The sequence below is a fragment of the Otolemur garnettii genome, unplaced genomic scaffold (assembly GCF_000181295.1).
Source record: "Otolemur garnettii isolate 467f Iridium unplaced genomic scaffold, OtoGar3 scaffold00127, whole genome shotgun sequence".
NCBI lineage: Eukaryota > Metazoa > Chordata > Mammalia > Primates > Galagidae > Otolemur > Otolemur garnettii.
This window is the reverse complement of record NW_003852522.1, coordinates 240,287-246,061: the sequence shown is the minus strand read 5'-3', so window position 1 is coordinate 246,061 and position 5,775 is coordinate 240,287. Positions and strand designations below refer to the sequence as shown.

Sequence of the window (5,775 nt, the reverse complement as noted above, 5' to 3'; positions counted from 1 at the left end):
TAACCCAGTGTTGTGGTGGGTACCTATAGTCCCATCTATCTGGGAGGCTGGGGAAAAAGGATTGCTTGAACCCAAGAGTTTGAGATTGCTGTGAGCTATGACTCCACGGCACTATACCGAGGGAGACAAAGAAAAAAAAGAAAAAAAAATAGAAAAAGTAGTCAGGCATTGTAGTGGGCGCCTATAGTCCCAGTTACTCAGGAGGCTGAGACAAGAGGATTGCTTGAGCCCAGGAGTTTGGGGTTGCTATGTGCCAAGATGATGCCATGGCACTCTACCCAGGGGAACAGAATGAAAGTCTGTCAAAATAAAATAAAATAAAATAAAATCTAAATGAATAAACCAATACTCCCCCCTCAAATTATTTCATCATACTCAATGATGCTGAAAAAAAGAAAAATCATAATCCTCATCTTCCTTCTTCTTTTTTTTTTTAAATCTTCCTTCTTTATCCCCCCTTCCACCTGTCTACTGGGAGGTAGGATGATAAGAACATGAGACTGGAACTAGCTTCATTTCTTCCTGTGTGACTTTGGACAAGTGTCTTAACCTCTCAGAACTGTAAGAAAATCATGCATGTACCTGTAACAGTGCCTGGCATGCAATACAAGAACATTCCATAAATAATGGAGACTTTTACTATTGCTATCTGTACTATCTTTCAGTCAGTCACCAAGATTCAAATACTTTCTTTTCCTAGGATCCCTACATCCTGGTTGCCAATTCCCAACCTCCTTACTTTCTCTGCCACACCCACTTCCATGGTACAGTTGGCTCCTGTGTTCTCATTGGTGAAGGGGGAATAACAGTAGTGAGGAAACTGGGTGACTAATGAATTTGCCTTCTGGGCCATAAGAGGCTTTGCAGCCTGGGTTTGAATCCCACTCCTGCCACTTACCAGGTGTGTGATGTGGGCAAGTCACTTTACTTCATGGGACTAGTTTCCTCATCTGAAAAACAGGCAGAATTCCTGTCTTTCAAGTTGCTTGTGGAACTCCAAAGAGATTATGCAGGTAATGGGCCTAGGACACTGCCTCAGACTCCATTTAAGGAAGCTGTTATTATTATTGTCATTATGGTTGTTGCCTCCTCCCCTACCCCACCCAGGAGTATAACAGCCCTACCTGCCTAAGGCCTACTTCAGGCCAACTCCTCTTGATAGCCTTCCTGGCTTGCCTCAGCCTGTTGGAACCATGCCTGTGGAATAGACGGCTCAGGCCCATGAACTTAATTACATGCTGCCCTAGCAGAACTCTTGTCTTCCAGCCTTAGGTTGTCATTTCACTTCATGTCTCTATTTTAAAACATAAACCAGATGGCTTCACTCCCCTGACTGAAACCTTACAACGGTTTCCCACCTTCCAGAAGAAAAACTCCAAACTCCTTACTGCGACCCACAAACCCCTGCAGAATCACGGCTCTAGCTTTATCTTCTGCCCCAGACACACTACTCCAATCTTGGTCTACCCTCAAAGCCTTTGCCCTCACTGTGCTCCTCCCCTGATTATTGCAAGGTTGGCTTCTTTTTGTCATCCAGATCTCAGCCCAAGAGCATCCCCTGCCCAAAACTCTCTATCATGCCACCCCTCATATTTTATTGACAGCACTTAAGACAGCTGAAATTATTTTCTTTATTTGTTAACTTGTCTGTTACCTGTCCCCCCTTGTCTGTTACTTGCCCCAAACCCCCATGAGAATGCCAACTCCCTGAGAGCAGCAATTTTTGCCTTGTTCATTATCACATCCTCTGTGCCAAGAACAGTGCCTGGCACATAGTAGGTGCTCAACACATATGTATAGAATGAATGACTGTGTCTTATGTCCTCATTCTGATTGCTGAGCTCCTCTATCCTCAAAACGGCCCCTCAACATGCCTGCCATGGGATTGCTAACTCTCATCACCTTCCCACTTTCCCTATCCCCCTTCAAACCTGAACACAGGGCTGAAGAAGAGGAGCTTTAGCCTGAGCACCAAGTTTGTGGGCTGGAATTTCACCATCCCCACTCTATCCTTGGGAAAGGTCTGAAACTTAGCAATCTCACAGCCACCATACAGAATCCCAGTGGGGGTAGCAGGAAGAAGGGAAGGGGGTTCCTGGGAGCTCACATAAGCCATGGGTGACACCACACCCAGGCTCCCCCTTCCAGAAGGGTATTGCTTTGAAGAAAAGGAAACCTCTGATTCACTCTTGAAAAACCGGCTCCTGGGTGTTTCCGGGGAGAACGCCTACTGCTCAGCCTTGGCTTAGGCTGCCTGGGGGGTTCAGTGGACCCAGGACCCCAGCCTCCTGCCTCCCTGCCCATCTCCCCTGCTAGTGTCACTCTCTTCTCAGGACCCTCTTCTCGGTATTCAGGCTTTGCCATTCTAGTTCAGGGAATAAAGGAATGGAGGCAGTTTCCTGTTTGAGCGGCTTGTGTCTGGCAAACTCCAAGGGGTTGGGAGGAGCGGGGGAGGAAGCAAAGACCAGCAGGTGTGGCCCAGATGGCGGGTACGGGATGGGTGTGGGAATGGGAATGAGACGGTCAAGAACACTAGAGCCATGGAGCACTGGGCATCTAGTCTAGACTCTGACACATAAGTTTCATCCAGGCCTAGATCTGCCACAGCCTAGCTAGCTGTATGATCTTAAGCAAGGAAGTCACTCCACCTCTCTGGCTCTGCTGCCTCACCTCTAAACGAAGTAACAGCACCCCCCAAGAGGTGTTTTGATTCAATGATCCGCATGGTAAAGTGCTGACACGGAAGCACTCAATAAATGCTAGCTAGGGTGAGTTTTTCACGATTATTATTATCCACCTAGGTCGTCACAGCACCCCTCCCACCCCCAGGCCCTGGAGGGTTCAGACACTGTTAGGTCCGGGCAGGGGCGTGGGGAGCCCAGGCTGGGGTCAGAAATACCGACCTCGTGCCTGTCCCCGCCGGGATCGGGACAGTCCAAACGGAGGAAGGAGGCACGGGCACGAGACGGCTGGATACCCCTGCCCGGAGAAGTGAGGTGTTTGCCCCAGCCCCCTAGGAGGAAAGGAGATGCCCCGCGGGGAAGGGGCCTTGGGCATCCCTGCTTCCAGCCTTGGACCTACAGAAGCGTCCACCGGGCCGGCCCCGCCCTGCACGATCAGCCGGATCGCGGCGGGTCGGCGACCTCCGGGGTCCACACTGGGCCCAGTACCCCACGAGAGGAGGCACCCCTCCCGCTGGGGTCCACTCACCTACGGCGCCACCGCCGCCGCCGCCCGGCGCGAACCCAGCTCGGGCCTTGGCAAACTCCACCCCCGGCCTCTCCTGCAGCTACGGCTTGGGGGGCGGGGCTGTCGCTGGCAGTCGACCAATCAAAGGCAGCCGCTCGGTGCTAGTGGCCAATCCACGCCACCCCGCTTCGGGTGGAACCGACGGAAACATTCCAGAGGGATCCCTCCGCCTCGTTCCGCACTTCCCGACCTCCCCCTACGCTTTGGCAAAATGGTCCATTCCAGCTCGCCTAAGCTGCGGCGGGCTGTACCACTACAACGCCGTAGAAGGGGTTAGCTGCTGCTGGGCCCGGCTAATCACCGGAGAGGAAGGACTGTGAGGGGCCAATAGGAACCTGGGGTCCCTGGACCACGTGCTGTTGGCTGAGTATCTGTCCCCGGTGCAGTGGATGGTAACTGACGAGGGACTGGCGGTGGGAGTCAGGTGACTGAGGCGGAGTTTCGGAGAAAGGATGCAAACTCCTAATGTACACGAAAGCAGACCCTTTAGGAGACCTTGGTGGGGGCCTATGGCAGCACCCAACGCAGTTCCTGCCTGGCCTCCTTTCCCGGGGCCGGGCCATCCACCCAGTGGATGAAAAGATGCATTCATTCTAGGCGGGCGGGCGGGCGGGGGGGGGCCGAGATGAATAGGGAGAGTCCGGAGTGTCCCTGCTTCCCGGGGTATACAATGGACAAAGACATCATCCATCCATACATTCGTTCATTCACTCATCAAATATTTAATGCGCCCCCTGCTCCGTGCCAAGTCTTGTCCTACCTCAGCAGACACATAAACGAATGAGCAGAATGTGCTTCTGCTAGAGGGAACTTCGTGTGCAAAAACCCGGAGGTCCCACAAAGAGATACAGCACACTTTAGAATAATGCAATATCATGAGAGCTAGCAAAAGGCACAATGGAATGGAAGACAAGGTGGGATAGTCTACTCACTTGTTGATTCCCTGAACATCTACTAAGTGTTAGATCACAGAAGGTCCCCAGCCAGCATCTGCCCTCAGAGAGCTGACCTTTAATGAGTCTGTCTCCTTCATCTGACTGGGAAGGTAGAAGCTGAGTCACTTTTGTCAATCCCTTACCACAACCCCAGACCCCCACAGAGCAGGGTCTCAGCAAACTTGTTTGGATTTATGGACCAGGTAGAGTTTATGACAAGATAATCACATTATCAATAGGTTTGGCTTGTAAGTGAAATTTCTCAGGCCAGCGCAGGTCCTAAAACATAAAGTCACAAATGCACCTTAAGCAGGCCAGGACCACCAGTTTCCAGGCCAGGTGAGATTTCCTTGTTCTGGTTCAAATTTAGCCACTTGGGCAGTGGGGCTGGACTGGGAGATGGACGTGTGTTCTGAGAATAGTAGTTCTTGGAGGCCTCTAATTGCCCCCAACAGAGCTCAAGCTGTGGAGACCTACAGAGGCACAAAGTGAAAGGCGACATTGGGCTTGTAGCTTAACTACTGAGCGCTGCCTGGCTGGCCCCGCCCAGTTGGCAAACACTGAGATTGTCCTAGCAGGCCAGGCAACAGGCACAGCTATTGTCCTTCTCTTCCTGTTCTACTGACTTCTGCCACCCCCACTGAGTGATCACTTGCCTTCACTGGCCAGTGTTCTCTGTGGGACTGTGCCCACTGCCCTGCGTGAACCTGGCATTTGAGCTGTCCCCTACACACCTGGAGAGTGCACAATGAAGGGCTTTGGAAACAGTATGATATGAACTGCCTATTCCTAAGCCAGAATCCATCTGCCTCTTGTTGACTGATGAGGAAGTGCCCAGAGAAGGGATGATGGGATTGCCCAAAGGCACAAAGCAGTGCTGTGAACCTCCTACCTGATTTTATAGCTCAAGAGGCATGCTTGACAACTGAGGCTGGGAGGCCCAGCAAGTGAGGAGGCCAGATGTGTGTGCCACCTCTGCTCCTTTGGAAAAAAAAAATCTCATTCTGGAGTGCCAACTAGTACACATAGAAGGATGAGTTAGAAAACTCACCATTTTGCAGCCACCAGGTGAATTGATTGAAGGCATGGCTCATTAATGGGGATGTGGATATTCACACAGTCTCAAAGGATTAGCTCACAGATCACTTATGAATTGTGATGGGGGAAAGACACCTGTGCAATAGAAAACTTAGCAGACACCACCTTAACCAAGTGATCAAAGTTAGCACTTGTACCTTAGCCAGGTAATCGAAGTACCATTATCACCTGCTCCCTGCTACAAAGCACTGTGAAGGACACAACATTAACCTTGAAGTATGAGAACCTGCCAAAGTATTGAACCTGTTTCCTGATCACAAGGAAACCATCAGACACATCCAGTTTGAGTGACATTCTGCAAAACAATTGACCAGGACTCTTCAAACAGATCAAAGTCATAAATGGCAAAATCACTTAAATGAATAAACATATGCATGCATAAATCAAGGTCAAGGAAGATATCTAGATTGAAGGAGACAAAGGGAGGTGACAACCAATATCGATGTGTGATCCTTGATTGGATCCTTGATAAATTTCCAAAAAATGATAAGAC

At 50.4% G+C, this 5,775-nt stretch overlaps 1 protein-coding gene across 2 annotated transcripts in view; it reads right to left on the bottom strand.

Annotated features, from left to right (window-relative positions):
• Positions 1-3,260, bottom strand: part of GIPC1 (GIPC PDZ domain containing family member 1) — a 13,452-nt gene extending 10,192 nt beyond the window's left edge. Inside the window, exon 1 of one of the 2 annotated variants that reach the window (XM_003797889.3) lies at positions 3,211-3,260. The gene's annotated coding sequence lies outside the window, so the exon portion shown is untranslated. Of the gene's footprint in view, positions 1-898; positions 987-3,210 lie in introns of those variants that run through there. The other variant, XM_023518005.1, reaches the window with a different exon arrangement.
• Between the last annotated feature and the right edge of the window lie 2,515 nt (positions 3,261-5,775).